Below are 21,090 nucleotides of genomic sequence, written 5' to 3'. Positions count from 1 at the left end.
AATTGCTCCATGCTAAATAACATGTATGGATGTTTTAGCTTAGAAAGTGAGAATTTTTCATATGTTTTATCTTGGTAAAAGCCTTTGCATAAAATATTCAATCATCACAAGAACTTTGCTATGAAGAGTTGAAGAGACCAGGGTCAAATTTATATTAATCTTAGTGTTCTGCTGTTGGAAATTGGTTATGAAGCAAAGTAAGAATGTGAGAATTCTCAGAAGGAATTGACCGCTCTCTGACCCATGAGTTGTGTACCAGTGCTGTATACTAGTTCTCTTGCAGTTAAGCTGAATACGTTCAACACTCCTCACATTTGAAAAGAGTTTTGTGTACAATCGCGCCTAGGTGCTGTAAAAATATATAAAATAATTGGGTATCTGTGGGAAGCTGCAAAGTATCAGTTGCACTAATGTTAGTGATCTGGAAAAAATGTGAAAAAGAAAAATACTGCGCTACCCTGGGTGTGTAAGATGAACAGCTCTATACCACAAATAGATATACAATATATATATAGCAATATATATGTGAAAATAGGTGAGTGTGGATCACTCCAATATCTCAAATAAATAAAAAAATATATATAAAAATGGTACTATATGCTAGTGTATACAGTGAAAAAATAAACAATATAAAAGTAAACAATGATGCAGTATATATACTGGTGATGATGGTGACAGTCCAAAAAAATATATAGCGTGACTAAAGTGCAAAAAAGTGCTGCATTGAAAGTCTCTTTAGTGCAATAACATTCAGTGGTGACTCCTGTGACCTCCTGCTTCACCCTTCAGTGCTCAAAGGTAAGGTAGCCCACTTACCAGATGTAGTTGATTCTTATGGCGTACGCCAAAAAGAATCAAAAATCGCTTGTGTGTTACTCCTGGTATCAGATGACCCGATTCTGTATTGAGCCCATAGCCACTCGGGATAAACAAGAAGAGAAGAAGCTCCTCATAGTGTGAAAAAGTAACGTCCTTTATTTTCACTCGAACATGGTAAACACACTCTTCATTATAAAAAACATCCAGTATAAAAGTCCATAAAACACTGTGGTAAACTCCAAACGTGATATTAAAAAACTTGTGCAAACTCGCAAGTAAACGGTGAGGGATCACAGCAAAAAAAGCAAAAAAAGGGGGGGTGCCCACTGGGGGGTCCCCTGGTAGATGTGTTGCCGCTACTGAGCTCCTGCGGTGCCTCGCGGCACGATGCAACAGGACGCTGGTGTACTCCGCTGTTAGCGCCTTACCCGGAATTGGTGTAGTCGGCGTGCGGTCCAGCTGTAGCTCAGAGCGAGGCAGCGTGCGTACCAGCTTGACGCGTTTCGTCAGAGATATGACGTCTTCGGAAGTGCAAAGTAGCATCTACCAGGGGACCCCCCAGTGGGCACCCCCCCTTTTTTTGCTTTTTTTGCTGTGATCCCTCACCGTTTACTTGCGAGTTTGCACAAGTTTTTTAATATCACGTTTGGAGTTTACCACAGTGTTTTATGGACTTTTATACTGGATGTTTTTTATAATGAAGAGTGTGTTTACCATGTTCGAGTGAAAATAAAGGACGTTACTTTTTCACACTATGAGGAGCTTCTTCTCTTCTTGTTTATCCCGAGTGGCTATGGGCTCAATACAGAATCGGGTCATCTGATACCAGGAGTAACACACAAGCGATTTTTGATTCTTTTTGGCGTACGCCATAAGAATCAACTACATCTGGTAAGTGGGCTACCTTACCTTTGAGCACTGAAGGGTGAAGCAGGAGGTCACAGGAGTCACCACTGAATGTTATTGCACTAAAGAGACTTTCAATGCAGCACTTTTTTGCACTTTAGTCACGCTATATATTTTTTTGGACTGTCACCATCATCACCAGTATATATACTGCATCATTGTTTACTTTTATATTGTTTATTTTTTCACTGTATACACTAGCATATAGTACCATTTTTATATATATTTTTTTATTTATTTGAGATATTGGAGTGATCCACACTCACCTATTTTCACATATATATTGCTATATATATATTGTATATCTATTTGTGGTATAGAGCTGTTCATCTTATACTCCTCACATTTAAAAGTTGCAGTGATGTGCTTTACAAATGTGCATTGCACTTCACTATCCTTTGGAGTCTGAAGCCAATGGAGCACAACAGTAAATAATAAAGAGCTTAAAAAAAGATTTAAAAAAAAAAAAAAAACTGGAGAAGAAAACAATCACGTGACCTGCCACAGTCACATGACCACATCTCCTCCAGTAATGGAGTTCTCTCCATTAGGCAAAAAGAACTCTATGGGATATCGCCATTTTATGAATGAATGGGCAGGAGTGTGTAGTAGACATGTTATACTTGTAAAAAAAATGTACTTTTAATTAATGTAGTTTTAAAGTTTTCCCCTTTCCCTACCAGATCTTTTTTGTTTATGCGCACATGGTAAAACACACTTTTTAGGCCTAGCAATATTTAAAATCTCCTGAAATAGTTAACTACTCTCCACCCAGCCTATTGCCAATTGGCAGCTGGACAGGATATTCATTGTTCCGGGTGGACTTCATATGATTTTTCCAATGATGCGCCTCATGTGTAGGCGTCGGACACAGCCAATGACTGATCAGTGTACTGGTTTGATGCCAATACCATGTGTTTGCTGGGCAGGAAGGGGGTGAACGTGCCCTGTATTGATTGGTTCAACATTTTCTGAAAGCAGAGAACCCATAGAATAAAAAAAAATGGAAGTTGTTAATTTTTGTTTGCATGATATCTGCGCAACTGTTTTTCAAACTTTTATTTTCAGTAAAAATTATGCTAAAAAGACCTTTAATCCACACAAGCACAATTTATTTTCTATTTTTGGTCAATTTCACAAGATGTGACTGTATAAAGTAAATAAATACTAAATATGGCAAGGACAATATGTCCTAAATTTGTATTTACCTTCCAAACTGTGACAATGCTCAACATTGTCCATGTTGATGCATAGTGATGCTTTAAAAACCTCAGTTCATCAATTTAGCATTTACCCTAAAAAAAAGCCTTAGAATTCCTCTCATTTTGGCATGCATGGTGATACCGAACTCAACGGAGGGAGAATCAGTAAATGTTTTACAACACTGGCATATTTTAAGGGAAGATCCTATAGAAACAAAGTATAAAGTCAACAAATCCCAAATCACTTTTAGAAGGAAAATATTTTTATGCGACTACTTGACACATAGCCATTTTTCAGAGAGGATCCCCCTCTCTTCTACCTTATCAGATATTGCAAAATGGAGACATCAGTGAGTCGTCATGTGGGTTTATATCATAGCTCGGACCCAAGTGTGATTAAATTATTTGCCTTGTAATAGGTTGCAGGCTCTCTTAGAAGAGGTGACATCAACAAACTTCTCATGCAGTTGGAGACCAAATGGATCTTCCAACTGGAGGCAACAAAATCTCCAGGTATCAATGAGAACATACATTTCAAGCCATTTCTGTGATTATACTGGGTGCTTTAGGGCCTTTACCCACTTTTCTTGCCTGTAATGCTATTTATATACTTCTTTTCAGGATTAAAACTGTATTTTGTTATTTTTGATAATGTAATTTTCATGAGTTGAACACCCAAGGAAGCAGCTTTTACTTTGAGGGAACAGGTAGGTATGACCTGATGGAGTTTCACTCTCTGGCGGTGGTGACTCTGGTTTCCATGGGGATTGACCAATTAGATGTGTATGTGGTGCCCCTTTCTTTTGTCAGATTTGTGATTGTTACTTTTGTTTTGTCATTTATAGTAATGTTGGTGCCTTTCACTTTTCAGAGGAAGGTGTGCTAAGCCTGTATTGACTGGTTATTAGATGTTCTCATGTGTTGTGTCTTCTCCATTCTCTAGATGGAGCTTGCATACAGTATATTATGCTTGGGGATTGCTCATGGTAGGGACTGGGTAGATTTGCCTGCCTGTCTTCTGCAGCCATTTCATTGGGCTGGCTCTACCTTCCCCCTGTACTGTCCAGGACACTACTGCAGCTGTGCGGCTTGGGTTAGAGCGATGTAAGCCCCTTGGATGGCAGCAGGGGCAGCAGCCAGGCAGTCTTTCTGCCTATTCCCGCCACCACTGTGCATAATCGGCTGGTTTGTTGTACCTGCGCAGTTGGGAATCTATCCACACCATCGGTGCCTTGGGCCTTTGAATGCTGAGGGCAACATGATATGGAGGTGGAGAGGCCATCTTTTAGCTATACATAGCCCAGTCAACATAGCTGGCTGTGCTGTTCTTCCAACTGGAGACAACAAAATCTCCAGGTATCAATGAGAATATACATTTCAAGCCATTTCTGTGATTATATTGGATGCTTTAGAGTCTGAGCCCTGAGCCTCGGTTGGCTCAGTATGCCCTAAGTGGTTTCCCTTATTGCCAAGTCCTTTCAGATTCCCTTAGGATTTCAGAGCATATATATTTGTTTGCTATTTGCTAGGTTTGGCTGATTTAAATAATTTGCCTTATAAAATACAATCTGGAGTGGAGTGGCTAAATTCTGTGTATACATTTATTTTTTGATTCATTGTAGACACCATCGTATTATGGGCTGGAGGGTGTATGCCTCCCCCATTTGTCCTCTCCTGGCCCCTCGGTGAAATCCGCTGCGGGGCTACTCTCCCATCCTGTTCACTACTTACAACTACCTTGATTACTGTTTCCTGTGGTTCTTTACTCACATTTGAAGGAATCTTATGCTTTGGAAGACAAATATGGTTGTGAGTAATAGATTGCTTTTTTTTGTAATTACAGTATTTACATACTTGTTATGTTTACTGCTTTTGTTATTTGAATGTGTATTTTACATCTGCTGTATTCTTTTCTCATTAGCTGCACTCCTTGAACCCCTGGAGGTGCTCAACTTGCAAAATGTGTTGGAATATTACATCTGCTGTGAAGGCTTGGTCCTTTTTTGCATCTCAGGTAACCTACCACTTCCTGTTATGGGCTGGTTGTAATAAGACATATATTTATCTGTCTCACCTTGAGCTATGCTGTTATTATTTGCTCTGGACCTTGACCTAATTTGAGTAATGCTTCCTTTTATATGTTAGTTACTAGGGATGATCGAACAGTTCAGGTCGACCATTGGTTCTACCCGAACATTGGCTGTTCGAGGTTCGGCCGAATTCCGAACTTTTTGCTGAAAAAGTTCAGAATTCGGCAACCAGAACCAACCAAAATGCAGTGGTACAGGAAATGGGCTTTAAAAGCCTGTGATTGGACCAGAACCATCAGTAAAAGCCAATTGAGGGGGCAGGAGAATGCTAGGAATGTGATTGGAGCGACTAGGGGGTCCATAGGCCAATCATTAGTGAATACGCCCCCCGGGTATATAAGATAGCCCCTGCCAAATTCCTAGCATTGTAATACAGGGACATGGAAGAGAGTGGAAGCAGTTCTGTGACTTCTGCTACAAAGTGTCATTTAGCAATTATTAGTGTGAGGAAAAGGATATCTAGTGTAGTTAGGGTACTATTTTCCACTATAGTTAGATTTAATAATCTAGTTTCTGTAGGGAAAGTTTTAAGTGTAAAGGGACCGTAGTGTAGTGTAGGGTTAACTGACTCTGACTGCTATGGCAGGGTAACCAAACCCTTCCATGTCAGGGTGACCGCTATAGAGAAAAGATTGTTTCTCTTAGGTCACTTTCAGAACAGCGATATGGCTTCTCGCCTGTCTCCCTGCTTTTTGCTGCAGGTGTTTATAGGGCTTTTTTGAGGACACGTTTGGAGTCAGGCATGACATCTGAAAATCTGTGTAGGGGTATATATACAGACACCCATGTGTCTGCAAATGTTCCCACCCCACGGATCACCCCACTAGTTTGAATACAGAAAATTAAACCCAAGTGCATACAAAGGGTTTGAAAGCACTGAAATAAAGAAGATCAGATAAAAATTAACCTCACTATTTCACACCACCAAGGTCCTTTAGTGACTGTGCCATAAGATTGATAAGAACATTTTCTAATAAACTTACTTATGAAGTCTTGCAACATTCTTGCTAAAGCCAATATATATGACCAACACAGGATAGAAGCGGGGAGCTGTGAAATCAGAAACAAGAGATACAATTTTTTTAGCAAAACTTTTACGTATTTTTTAAACTAAAAACTCAGTATTCATTCCATTTTGGAAAGATATACAGTATGGAAACCTCTGTCAGGTTTTTATTATTTCCTATATTCTCATTGGGGAGGTTCACTCTGGTGAGTATTGTCAAAGTAAAGGGAAATACAAATTTTACAAAGGAGGCCAGAACTGGAGTAGAGAAAGAACTTTTCCAGTGTAGCCATTAGTTGTGGCTAAGTGGTTACTGCGAGGGCTCTGCCTGTCACCGCCGGTCCTACGGAGCCCCAGCAGTAACCAATCAGCCACACTCCATCAGCTTTACAGCATGGCATTCAGAGGCTCATATGAGATGCTTCCTGACCCTCTGCTCCCTAAGGCTGGCCAGAGAACAGGGACTGATGTGATTTCTCAAGTGTCATTTCTCCAGTGTTGTCACATGAAAGGATAGAATAAAATATTTACAAAAATGTGAGGGGTGTACTCACCTTTGTGAGATACTGTATGTATATATATATACATATATATATATATATATATATATATATATATATATATATATATATATATATATACAGTATATATGTTGTGTGTATGTGTTATTGCCTATGGTGATAACAGCAGCTAAGAATGTGTTTGTGTTTGTATCATTACAGAAGTCTGACATTTTTGTAGGTATGACCCCTCTAAAAATAACCCCATTTAAGCTGTAGATTATATAAGTATTCTAAACCTTTCTTTCTTTGGTCACATGTGCAAGTGGGGGCATCTTTCTACTGTTAAGTGTATGGCTATGTTAATTTGTCTTTGTGACTAGCATAAAAGTGGCAAAAAATATTTTAACAGTGAATATATCTGACATTTTCTTCTTCTCCCCTTTCAATTCTTTGTAAGGATACTGTAGATGTTATCAATGCAATTATTTTATCACTTTGTACAGAAACTAGAAAGGAAATAACCTTCATGCAATAATAAAGCAGAGAAGATTAAAATGATTTTGAAGTTATGATGCAGACTACTTTGGCATGTAAGGAAGGTAGCCCCATAGAAAAACAGAAGATTGATTTTGAAACATATATACAAGGCAGCTTTTTGTATGCATGATAAACACAACTAGGCAGGCAGAGCAGAAGTTTGTCTATTTTTATTTAACTTACATAAGAACTGTACTGTATGTTCTTTTACACATTGAAAATAGCACCTGTTTTGTATTTCCAACCCATTTTAAGCTTCTTTAGCAGCTGTTCTCGAGCTCAGAACCTGCAATTTAATATGAAGCTGCTAATCTTGATTATGTAGAGTACTAGTTTAACAACATAAACAATTTTCATCTAAAGACAATGAGAGATCATCCAGTAATAATTGCAAAATCAAAGGGTAAAAGTTGCTGGATGTTTGCAGTTATTTGATAAAATATTCCTGGTCGTCATATAATGATAAACAATGTTTTGTGAATAAAGATATCAAATCTCATAAAAACACCTACACAGGAGATTTTGACATATTTGAAAAATTACTGGGAAGGGAACAAGTTATGAATACCAACAGGCAATTTTCAGACTAGGAATGAAATAAAAAGACATAGATCCACCCCAATTACTTTTTGATCTGGTATGAATTTTTTAGGGGGAACACAACACAAAGAATTAAAAAGAAAAAAGTGTGAGGGCCTCCCCTCAAAATTCGTATTAGACTTGTTATCCAAGCATGTATATCCTGGCTTGCCAGGATAAAGAGGACACGATTGCAGGCCAACTCCAGATCCATATAAGGCCAAGTATGTTGAGGACAATGACCTCTTCCCCTCAAGTCTCTCCTGGTGGCTCTGGGAGCCTGTGAGAATCTGGAAGCCCCCCTTTAATACCAAGGGCCCCCTACAGATACTACCCCATATGTAAATGAGTAAAGGGTACATAGTACTCCACTCATTGAAAAAAAGTATAAAGTGTAAATAAAGGCACACACTTTTTAGCAAGACTTTTATTAAAAAATAAAAGTCCCATGATGTAAATCCATTGTCAATCACATTGTCTAGCAATACAGATCCATGTAACTCTTGATGAACAACTCCCCCCACCTTGCCGAAAGAAAAGCTGTGAATTATCCTTTTCATGACCAGGACATTTTTCGTTATTTAGCACTGTGCTACTTTAACAAGACAATTGCTCAGTCGTGCAACACTGTACACAAATGAAATTATTATAATTTTTTCATGCAAATAGAACTTTCTTTAGAGATATTTGATCACCACTATATTTTTTTATTTTTTATTATATAAATGAAAAAATACCCAATATTTTCTACTTTCTGTTATAAAACAACCAATAAAATCAAATGTCTCCATACATTTATAGAGGGGGGGAGAGATTGGCGCAAACGGACTGAGCGGGTTGCTGCAATAGGCTATGATGTGGGCAAATGGTGAAAGTCTGGTGGGATTGCTTGTACACTTTCCTGGCTGCCGGCTTGTAGAGGGTGAAGCAACCCTGTATGAATCCAAAAAGAGAGAGAGAGGGCCAAGCGCCGATCTAAGTGCAGCAATATAGGCAATTTATTGGACACACATGAAGAATGTTACTCACAAAGGATGTATAAAATCAGGCATCTTAAAAGCAATAGGGGATCTCTGAAGTCACTTCCAGGGTGGGCTGTCCGGTCAGGCTGTGGCGCTGATGCTGTGGAGGGTAAGCGGCGATCTCCTGTTGCGAGGCAGGGGACGTGCTGATCCTCAGCGGTGGTGATGCAGCGTGGACACGCCGGTCGGGTTGCCGTGACTTCACTTCCGAGACACCAGGGAGATAGAACGGCGACGCGTTGCGGAGCTCCGCTCCTTCTTCAGGCCGTGCAGGGGCCATTTTGGATGTGGTATTTATGCCAGCAGTGCGGAGGACAAAGTTACAGGGGCTCAGGAGGGACAAAATTAGGAGAAAAGCAAACCGGCAAGGGAATGTTAGTGGCGAACAGAGAGTGTGAGACTAAGAGAGAGGAGGATGACGTAGATGTCTGGGAGGGGGAGGGGAGGGAAAGAATTCACCCCTCCCCCTATTCTTTCCCTCCCCTCCCCCTCCCAGACATCCGGTTTGCTTTTCTCCTAATTTTGTCCCTCCTGAGCCCCTGTAACTTTGTCCTCCGCACTGCTGGCATAAATACCACATCCAAAATGGCCCCTGCACGGCCTGAAGAAGGAGCGGAGCTCCGCAACGCGTCGCCGTTCTATCTCCCTGGTGTCTCGGAAGTGAAGTCACGGCAACCCGACCGGCGTGTCCACGCTGCATCACCACCGCTGAGGATCAGCACGTCCCCTGCCTCGCAACAGGAGATCGCCGCTTACCCTCCACAGCATCAGCGCCACAGCCTGACCGGACAGCCCACCCTGGAAGTGACTTCAGAGATCCCCTATTGCTTTTAAGATGCCTGATTTTATACATCCTTTGTGAGTAACATTCTTCATGTGTGTCCAATAAATTGCCTATATTGCTGCACTTAGATCGGCGCTTGGCCCTCTCTCTCTCTTTTTGGATACATTTATAGCCAAAGTGTATTCTGCTACATGTTGCATGTTGCACGTGCTAGCAAAAATCAGGGGCTGATCTTGCTATAACTGTATTTTTGTGTAAAGTTCTGATAGTGATTAAGATACTAATCCGTACAGACACTATGCTAGTAATGGCAGTGATCAGCGTGTTACAGTTGTTGATTTACGCTGATTTACTAAGAGTGGAGAGTGCAAAATCTGGTGCATGGTAACCAATCAGCTTCCAACTTCAGCTTTTTCAGTTAAGCTTTGACAATAAAACCTGGAAGCTGATTGGTTTCTAGGGCTGCACCAGATTTTGCACTCTTCACTTTTAGTAGATCAACCTGACACTGGCTGGGAGGGACACTAACTGACTAACTGACACTCACGTCGCTAGTGACACTAATAATGTGATTAGTGATAATACTGTACACTGACACTGTACTAATGGCACTGTTTGGGAGACAGGAGTGACCAGGAGGGCAGTTAAGGGGTTAACTGTATGCCTAACAAGTATATGCAGGTGAATGTGTGCTGCTTTTTCTTGCAGATCTGGCTGGGCTTCTCCCCTCAGTTTCAGTTATAAACAGCAGGAAGAAATATAGCCAAAGTCTGTGTTCACAAACACAGCAATCTATGATGTGATAGGCCACAACCAATCAGCAGGTATACAACCAAAACGATGAGAATGGAGGTGATGGCGCTGCTTATGTTATAAAGTGTAATTATGTAGATATACCTATGTAAACATATATCATCGGATGAATTGTATATAGAAAAGACTATGGAAAATAGCCACAAGGTGGCGAAGTGCAATGTGCAAAGATGTGCTGAGATAAATAAATATGTGTATATATACAATATGCAATAGTGATGAAAATAAATAATCAACAGAGTGAATATATAAACAACATTAAATAGATCAATCAATGAATAATATAAAATGACTCAAAAATCGCGATGATAAAAATTAGTAAAATAGTGCGGGAAAACCTTGACCAAACAGGGTAAATGTGCAAATATACAGGGGAGTATTATCCAAAGTGCACCAATAAGTGATAGTACTAAAAATATAAAAAAATATAAAAAATATAAGTTCGTGATCAGAAAATTGTGCAAAAGCAATAAATGTGCGGGAAACTTCTTTCCAAAGTGTGACAATAAGTAATGATCAGTCAATTCATATACTAGAATACATCCATAAATAGGTGAGTATACCCAGTGAGATAGGTGGGCAGTGACTTACGGTGACCCCCAAGGTGGGTGACTGGTGAGCTGCAAAGTGGCTACTGATGAAAAACCTACTCACCAGATATACCCACCCCACACAGGGGTATAGAGTGGGTACTGGAGATATGCCTCGCTGGTCTTTACTCTGTGTAGTGGTTCCCTTCCTGGGGGAGAATGGTGTGGGGTCCGCGGGGTATCGCAGATATCCTAACGTGGGGTCCAGTACTAGGGTCCTGTTCCAATATGTCCGATGCTCCGTGGAGGGATCTAGTATGGCCACTCACAAGTATATGGATGGGAGGGTCATAGGAAGTGGAAAGACTCGATAGTGTGATATCGTAGGGGATATTTTATTCAGCAGTATACAATAAATGAATACTCACAATCGATCATAAGGTAAACAGCGTGGTATTGGCGTCCCGGAACGCAATGCGTTCCAACTGAAAGCCGGAACCGGAAATGACGTGACGGCGCTGTACGCGTTTCGTCATGTGACGTCTTCTGCAGCATCGCATCATTTCCAAGCCGGCCCTTTTGTATACGGTGGTTACCGATTGACTGTAACCTGCTGACAAACTCATGCTGGGGCCAAATGTGCTAAATGTAAATTGAGGGGTGGGATGTACTCAGTCATGTCCCTGACCAAAAAAAGGAGCCATATTTGGTCAGTGATGTCAGCCCTATTCTATTGTTTACATGGCTGGGGATTCTCAGCCAGGGAATGAATGCGGTCAAGTGACTTCCCTTATGTCTAAGGAAGCTGGCAGGTGCCCACACCCACTGCTTCTTTAACAAACATTGGCAGAGTAGAGAAAGCTGTCATATACAATATATATTAGCGGTAGAAAAACTGTTATATGGCATTCAGCTCTTGCCTACCAAGTGAAAATTCCAGCTGGACTAACACCCGAATAAGCAAAGGTCAGTCTGAACTTGTGTTTGACTGAACCAAGAGCTCATACCTAGTTGGTACACTAAGTCACATGGGTCAGTTGGAAAAGGTCTTACAATTGTATATCAAGTGTTTCATCAGTTCTGAGAGTCACAATATCCAAAATTCCCTTTGCCTTCTTAATCTTACTAATTTGTTGCCATTATATTACAATTAAATATAGAAATCTAAATTTTACATCTTCACACGTGTACAAAGTAAAACAGTGATATCACACCTCCAGCACACAGTGTGGTTGATTTACTAAAACAATAGAGTGCAAAATTGGATGCAGCTGTGCATGGTAGCCAATCAGCTTCTCATTTCAGCTTGTTCAATTACGCTTTGACAAAAAAAAAAAAAACCTGGAAGCTGATTGGTTTTATGCAGAGATGCACCAGATTTTGCACGCTTCAATTTTAGTAACTCAACCTCAGTGGTCCTTTTCCAGTGAGATTTTACCTACAGCACACACACACATTTGTCTCTCCCTGGTGTCCTCCTGCCAGCACCCACAGTCACCAGCTCCCTCTACAGAAGCACCACACTGTGCAGTTCCCACACCACCACCACATAAATTGCATATTAAAAAGTATACATCAATTGAGTCCGTCCCCAAGCACACAACTCATTTATCAGTATCAATGCCAGTAGTGGCCATTCCAGTAAACACAGGTTTCTAGGCCATTTAGCTAGAATATGTGCATGATCCCATCAGTGATCAGTATAACCAGAAGGAGCATAAACCCCTGAGTAACCTGTCTGCTGTGTGTGTACATTTATGCCTCACTAAGTTTCTATAGCATGTGCTCTAATCTCTCAATGACATGTTTGCAGCAAAACCTCTCGATGACCTGTCCTCAATGAATGAGAATGATTCCCTTAGCAACCAGTTCCCACCTTAATCTTAGACCCCCCCACTCATCTTCTTATATGAGTTATTGCCTTAGCACCCAGTCTTCAGTCCATGTGTATTAACCCTTTAATAACTAGCCCCTGACACATATGTGTGAACCCCTCAGCACCCAGTCTACAGTCCATGTTTGTTAATCCCTAACTACTCTGCCACAGTGAATGCATTTTAACCTGTCAGTACCTAATCCCCAGGACATGTGCCTTAACCTCCCAGCACCCAGTACCCAACATATGTGTGTCAACCTCTCAGCACATGACTTGTGACTTGCATGAACTCATCAGTGGACAGTTATGAGTACATCTGTTGCGCTCTCAGGACCTAGCTACCAGCAAATGTATGCACATGTCTAATAACCCCCCAAGTGCCTGGTGTCCAAAACATGAGCATCACCCCCCCTCCCCCCTTCCCCGGCACTCAGTCTCCAGAGCTTTTGTGAAAATCCCTATCCATTTATTGAATGCACCATGCCAAGTATCAGTCTTATATCCAATACTTAAACATACTACCTAAACAACAAAGCCCTGCCCCATCTTTCATGTCCACAGTGCCACCTTCACTGCTCCTAGACTCTATGATGTAGTCCCTGCTATCAACCTTTATTATTCCTTATTCCAATGATCTATTCTTCCTGATTCAGTTTCAGTGTCCCCTGCACCACCTTCATACTCTGGCTTGGTGCTGACACTTCACTCTCTCACACCTATATACCCCCTTTGGACCAAAGCAATTTTTACATTTCAACTATTGGTTTATTGATTCAGTGATAAACACTCTTTTTTTCTGGCAATGTTGTCTTGAAACAAATTATATTTTCTATTCAATATATGAACAATAGCCGTTGAAAAAAACATAGCAAGATAGTGTTTATTATTAAAAAGAAAATTAAAAAAAAAATAATAATAATAAAGAATGCACTCAGGCACATCTTAAAACTAAGGAAAGTCATCTCTGGGACCCAAGCCAAATTGCAGCAATCCAGGAAGATGTAGAGAGAAGCCTCCTGCAGCATACAGAGCTACAACAATGCCAGAGCCAGTTAGACAGCGTGGGGACATTCCAGGGTGACATAAGATGCTGGGGGAATGGAATAGGCATAGTTATACATTTCAAGGTGGTAAGGCCTCTTTCTTAAGCCTGCCCACCTATGGTGTACATCCCTCCCCTAATAAGTACACTGGCTGGCCTTAAACACTGCCCCTGATTATTTATGAGAGAAGCTGGGAGATGCCAAACTGATGGAGAAAATGAACTGACCAACAAACCAAGGGACCAACTGGGGGAATGGGGAGGGGCCAGTCTGTGAAAGCATGAGGAAAATGATTAAGACATACATTTAGAAGACACATCGATTGATGCACATGTGGATTCACTAAAAACCAAATATTACAGATGAAAAAAAAGGTAACACATGTCTTTATATAGGTAATGAATGTTGAAAATGATTCAAGAAATAATGGTGTATAAGCTAAAGGATGAAATGTTCACTCCTATACTGTATATCCCAATCACACATGTAAAGGTGCCAATATAATACACTGCTCAAAAAAACTGATTTTCACTAGTTTTGCATTTGGCTAGGGTCAGTGTCACTACTGGTAGCATGAGTCAATACCTGTACCCTATAGAGGTTGTACAGGCAATCCAACTCCTTCAGGATGGCACATCAATATGGGCCATTGCCAGAAGGTTTACTGTGTCTCCAAGCACAGTCTCAAGAGCATGGACAAGATTCCAGGAGACAGGCAGTTATGCTAGCAGAGCTGGACAGGGCCATAGAAGGTCCTTAACCCATCAGCAGAACCAATATCTGCTCTTCTGTGCAAGGAGAAACAGGATGAGCACTGCCAGAGCCCTACAAAATTACCTCCAACGGGCCACCGGTGTGAATGTCTCTGACCAGACAATCAGAAACAGATTTCATGAGGGTGGCCTGAGGGCCCCAATGGCCTCTAGTGGGCCCTGTGCTCACTGCCAGGCTTCGTGAAGCTTGATTGGCATTTTCTATTGAACAACCAGATATGGCAGATCCACTACTGGCTGGCACCCTGTACTTTTCACAGATGAGAGCAGGTTCACCCTAGCCATACGTGACAAACCTGAAAGGGTCTGGAGAAGCCCTGTAGAACATTATGCTGCCTGTACCATCAATCAGCATGACAGGTTTGGTGGTGGGTTAGTGATGGTCTGGGGAGCCATATCCATGGAGGGACACACAGACCGCTACAGGCTAGACAATGGCATTCTGACTGCCATTCGGTATCAGGATGAAATCCTTTCATCCATTGTCAGATCCTACGCTGGTGCAGTGGGTCCTCGGTTTCTCCTGGTGCACAACAATGCCTGGCATCATGTGGTAAGAGTATGCAGCCAGTTCCTGGAGGATGAAGGAATTGATACCATTGAATGGCCCCCACGCTCTGGGACATTATGTTTCGGTCCATCCGACGCTGCCAGGTTGCACCTCAGTCTGTTCGTGAGCTCTGTGATGCCCTGGTCCAGATCTAGGCGGAAATACCCAAGGACACCATCTGTCTTCTCATTAGGAGCATTCCCCAGACATTTCCAGGCATGCATACAAGCACGTGGGGGCCATAAAAACTACTGAGTACCATTTTGAGTTGCTGCAATGACATTTAAGTAAAATGGACTAGCCTGCTGCATAATTTTTTCAGTTTGATTTTTGGGGTGTCTTTGAATTCAGCCTCTGTAGGTTGATAATTTTCATTTCCATCAAACTATGTGGCATTCTTTCGTTAATAACACATTACCCAGTCCATATCAGTATAGATATTCAGCATGATATTTTTCCCTATTGAGTTCCAATGTGTTTTCAAAGTGTTCCTTTCATTTTTTTTAACAGTGTATATAATATATAAACGCATGTTGCAAGATGTATAGTAAATACTGTTGCCTAGAACCCATGATGTTTATAGGCAATTTGTTGTAAATCCAGATCCATACTACATAGATTTACTGTATGGTCATACCTAGAAAGAACATACCTGTATAAATGCATGCTATAGTATGTATACAAATGTTAGAGTCATAAACCAGATTGAAAATTATGGTACACAGATGGAGAATATTAACTCATATATACCTGTGAAATAACTCTGTGGGGCAATATGTGTGCCAATACAGTTTAGATATTGGAATGAATCTGCATGTATCAGCCATATAAGGGAAACGACTAGTCCCTGTGAAACCAACAGTATGGGCATCATACATGTGTATACAAATAATGAGATTAGTACCAGTGGGACCTAATCCTAACAGGAACACCTACACTAGTATTGCATGTCACTATCTGTATATAATCAATAGGTGCTGGGAATTCTTAGAGAATAAAGCATACAAATATAAATGATATAAAAAGGAATTTAGATTCCTAATATTAAAAAAACATATGAGAAAGTAGCAGCTGATTATGTAAATGCATGTTATCAGGAACCTGTGATAAACTTCATGTATATTCACATTTTCATATTTAGCTTATTACATATACTTTAACAACAATTTGTCAAGAGGCCCAACATCTATATCACTTGCTATGTTAAAGTAAACCAAAAGATATTAAGGGTGTAATGATAAAATAAAACAAATAAATGAATGAATGAATAAATTACAAAGGTAACAAAACACACAGCAATAAACAGCATCATGCTGTAAGGGGACACTATGAAATAAAATACATAGATATTAAAAATGAAATGGCTTTGTAGACCAGTAGTATGAGAAAGTAAAAATATATTGTAATGATATTAAAGGACACATTCGCCTTTCTGAACATGTTACATGGTACACCTATATTTAGCGTGTAACATGTAACATGTTCAGCACCAGACCCCTCACCCCCAATCCCCCTCCTCCTTGTGGCAGTAGGCCAGGGATCTTCTCCCCATACTCGCGGTCACAATTCAAAGAGAGCGTGCCCGTGCGGGGCTCTGCCCACATGGCCCCTTTATTGATTCACAGATCCCTGTAAATCAATAAACTACAATTACCGACAGCCTTTGCAGCAGTCAGCTTGTAGTTCTCAATAAACTACCATGGTGCTGTGGTAGTTCATTGAATGATGATGTATGGACAGACAGCTTACACTGACAATCTGCAGGAGTCTTGCATGGCATCAGTAATCTGCTGATGCCTGGTTCTATGCTTTCCAAGCTCCTAAAACACCAAAAAGTGCACAAAAAATGAAATTAAAAAACGCAAGCATAAAGGACACTATATTAAATATAATAAACTACCCTAACTACACCGTTCATAAAAACACCCTCTAAATAAAGACATCCAGGACACGATTCTGTTGATAGAAAATCAGTTATTTTGTAGCAAAGTCACTTTTGCCAAAATGTATCTATTCATCCTAACTTACAGATAGCCATATAGCAGGTGGGAATTTACCTTTTTCTAGAGAGCATGGCTTTCCCTAATTTGAGAACATCAGCAGACCATAAAAAAAGGTGACATCATCCACAAACAACAAACTTAATTAAGCTGGAGAACCACTGTAGACAAATGTGAGGGCCTGGATTTGGGTTATAATGTGGGGTGATAGTATGTAAGATTAAATGCAGTTAGTGTGAGTCTCCAGTGATTGTCAAAGCTCATGACAACACAGCCTTTCACTTCTAGTTATATATTTAACCATTACAGCAAATGTATTTCTTATGAAGGTTGTGAGCATGGCCTTACGAGTATGCTGTGTCATCCATGACATGATTGCCCATATTTCATTTACTAATGTCCAGCTGAGAAGTTAGATTGTCTCAAAATATTAGCAGCTACATAACTGATGACGTGGCCCACCCATACACCAATGCTCCTTTCTCAGGATGCTGACTGATTAATTTTCTCCATGAAAATTGGATGGGAACAGAGAGCCCTTGCCTGGTGAGCAAGCACAGACTTTCCATTTGTGGAAGTGAACTAGTACATGGTTCAATTATGCCAATTTTCCCTGGAAAATATTCTGCTCTGTGAAGTAATTCATACAGGCGCAACTTATACATCTGACTGGTGATTAACCCATATTTGCTTTTTGTTTCTCCCATGTGCATCATTTGTACATCAGATTTTGGGTGAATAGAGTATAATTTATTATATTCTAACTTGGAAATGAAACATAAATTATTAATATTATGTATTTAACTTGCATCATATATTTTATTGCCACTTCAATACAGGGCACTTTCACCCCCTTCCTGCCCAAGCCAATTTTCAGCTTTTAGCGCTGCTGCATTTTGAATGACAATTGCGCGGTCATGCAACACTGTACCTAAGCCAAATTTATGTAATTTATTTCCACAAATAGAGGTTTGTTTTATACAATGTAAATATATAAGTTTTTTACTGCACTGATGAGCACTGATGAGGCCCACTAACAGGCACTGATGGGGTGGCACTGATGATGAGGCACTAATATGCAGCACTGGTTGGCACTGATAGGTGGCACTGATATGCAGCACTGATGGGCACTGATAGGTAGCACTGATATGCAGCATTGATGGGCACTGATAGGCGGCACTGATATGCAGCACTGATGGGCACTGATATGTGGCACAGATAGGTAGCACTGATATGCAGCATTGATGGGCACTCATAGGTGGCACTTATAGGCAGCACTGATGGGCACTGAGATAGGCAGCACTGATGGGCACTGAAAGGGTGACACTGATGGGCAATGATGGGCAATGTTGGGTGGCACTGATAGATGGCAATGATGGGCCCTGGTAGGTGGCACTGATAGATGGCAATGATGGGCCCCACTGATGATGAGGGCACTGACAGGCTGGTGGCCATGGGCGGGCATCCCTGGTGGCCATAGGTGGGCAATTCCTGGTGGCTCTAGTGGCATCCCCCAAGGGTCTGCACTGGTAATCAATGCTCTGATTACCAGCACAGACCCTCCCCCCTGTCAGGAGAGTCACTGATCGACTCTCCTCTACTCGCGCCTATCAAGCGCGAACTAAGAAAAGCTGACCAACGGCACTTCCTATTTACTATGTGACCAGCTGTGATTGGACACAGCTGGTCACATGGTAAAAAGTGCCTATAGCTCTTTACCGGGAACGTAGATACGGTGTGTCAGAGTGACGCGGCCTATCCCGCTGGACGTCATATGTCCAGTCAGGATAAAGCAACCACTTTGCGGCCATCCTTTTGTTATTTGATGGGCGGGAAGTGGTTAAAATGCAGACAAAGGGTATATTTGTTTAAATCTCAGTGTCAGTTACACACCAACAGCTAGTATAAATGGGCTTTTTAAGCAATGAATGCATTTACCAAATGCGTAGTAAATGCATGGCAGACATCTGGTAAGCATAGTTCAACAGCTATGCACACAAAATATAAAACAGATAAAAGTAATGCATGCATAAATCTGACTGAAATACCTGTGACCCACGCATAAAGGGTACTGAAACAGGGGCCAAAATGTTTAAATCTTGTACGTGAACTACAGCAAAGTATTTGTTCATTCTTTGTTCAATTTATCTGCCTAGAACATCTGTGACAGTAGCAATCTTATCTTGTCTGTATTGGGTGTAAAGCAGCTTGCAGGTTGGGGCTGGTTAAATCTGTGTGTGAAATGCAGGATTTTGCTTGCGTATCATTTTTTCTACAGTAATTGGGGCTTGGGTTAATTGACTTAATAGCATTCTGCATTCATGCAAAGCTTGACAGAAATTTCACACACACTAATCCCTGCCTCATTCCTTGGCTTTCTTTACTAAGTGTACAGATAAGCACAAATGCATAGATTGCCTTTAGCAAAAATAATGTAGCATAATAATCAGTAGATATAGACAACTGAATCTATATGCAATTCTCAACTTTTAATGTAAAAAGTCACGCATGCCCCCTTGCTTATTTTAATCTCCAAAGTTTCCATTTTGATCAATGATCTCACCGATCACAATAAATAATCATAAGGCAAGAAGATGAGTGCAAAAACTGTGATTGAACTAAAAAAATATTACCTCTGTAATATTTTTTATAATGAAAATAAATAGTTACTGCTAGCCACACTCCACAGGGCACTGCAATGTTTATACTGCACCCACATTTTACAGGTAATGTATACAATTGAGGAAATGTACCACCTAGAGTATCCTTTGAAGTGTTTGCTGCAAAATGCAACAAATAGCACTTTGTAACAGAATATGACCAGGCTTTTCTTCACTTTTGTCCCTAATTATTAAAATGAATGGGACTTTGCTTGCTTCAGGGTCCGGAAGCGAATAAAGGAAAAAGCACATGTGGGCATAAATACCAACTCAAACCCTTACCTAAAGTCCATACATTGAACAGTGCTCAAAAGGGTAAGCTCCCCTTGCCACCATAAATGAAAAGGTGACCTAACTCCCAATAGGCTAGCCACTCCTTTAGATTCAGCTGCACAAAGTAGCTTTGATGCCTGGGCTGCCAGTGTCAGTGCCAGCTGCCAGCAGTCAGCACGTCGTACGCTGCAATACAAAGGGTGAGCTTACCCTTTACCATGTTCAACTGTAACAGCCAGGATATGAACCTGCAAACCCTGTTGTGTCTGGCAATGTCTCTTACTGAGCCATCTGGAATGCTGGACAACTCCCTGGAAAATTCCTTGAATAATTCTGCCTTGAACCTTGCTTGAACTCCTTCCTCCTTCCATGAACTTCCTATTTAAGCCATGCCTTTGAACTTACTGTTTGCCAGATTATTGTGCTCCCTCTAGCCAATATCTTGCATCTTCGCTATTACTAGTTACTGACCCTTGGCTTGTTACTAGACTGCGCTTCTGCTTGATCCCAACCTGCAACCACTTGTTACAACCTTTGGCTTGTTTACTGACCAAGCGTCTGTCTATCCCTACCTGCTACATCTACTATTGAACACTGGCTTACTAACCACCTGGTGGGGTGAACCTGAGGACAGCAAATTGGTACTAACACGCATCATCAGGATCTTTGGTGAACACGGGTTAGCACTTAGACTCCGCACCTCAGGTGAGTTCATCTCATTCACCAGGGCAACCTGCGTCTGTACTTACCCAGCTGGTCGGTGGGTGCCACTCTACTGCTATAGCTACTGGTCTCTGAGCCAGACCCCTGACAATTGCATCATCTATATGATACATGTGAACAAGTAAGTTTCCTTATATTGACAGTGCTCAGGGAATAGACGCTACATTTAAATGCATGCCAGCACTATCCCTCTCTCTCTTCCTCTCTGTCTCTCTTATATGCTTTTTTTTTTTTTTTTGGATATAAATATCATTTTCCTGAGACAAAATGGCACATAAAGACATCCCAAAAACTAATCTGCCTAATTTTATTCTATACAAAATGTTACAATACTAATTTTTTAAAATAGCAAAGTGTAAATAATAAAAAAATGAATATCACAGTAAATAAATCATTGATTG

At 40.8% G+C, this 21,090-nt stretch overlaps 1 long non-coding RNA gene across 3 annotated transcripts in view; it reads right to left on the bottom strand.

Annotated features, from left to right (window-relative positions):
• LOC309544471 overlaps positions 1-21,090 on the bottom strand; it is a 1,317,369-nt gene that overhangs the window by 803,115 nt on the left and 493,164 nt on the right. For all 3 annotated transcript variants that reach the window (XR_014224852.1, XR_014224853.1, XR_014224854.1), the window contains exon 3: positions 6,001-6,067. This is a non-coding gene — a long non-coding RNA (uncharacterized lncRNA). The remainder of the gene's footprint in view (positions 1-6,000; positions 6,068-21,090) is intronic.

Source organism: Pelophylax lessonae, assembly GCF_965119305.1.
Source record: "Pelophylax lessonae genome assembly, chromosome: 1".
Taxonomy (NCBI): domain Eukaryota; kingdom Metazoa; phylum Chordata; class Amphibia; order Anura; family Ranidae; genus Pelophylax; species Pelophylax lessonae.
The sequence above is the reverse complement of the archived record's forward strand: the minus strand, read 5'-3'. Positions and strand labels throughout refer to the sequence as shown.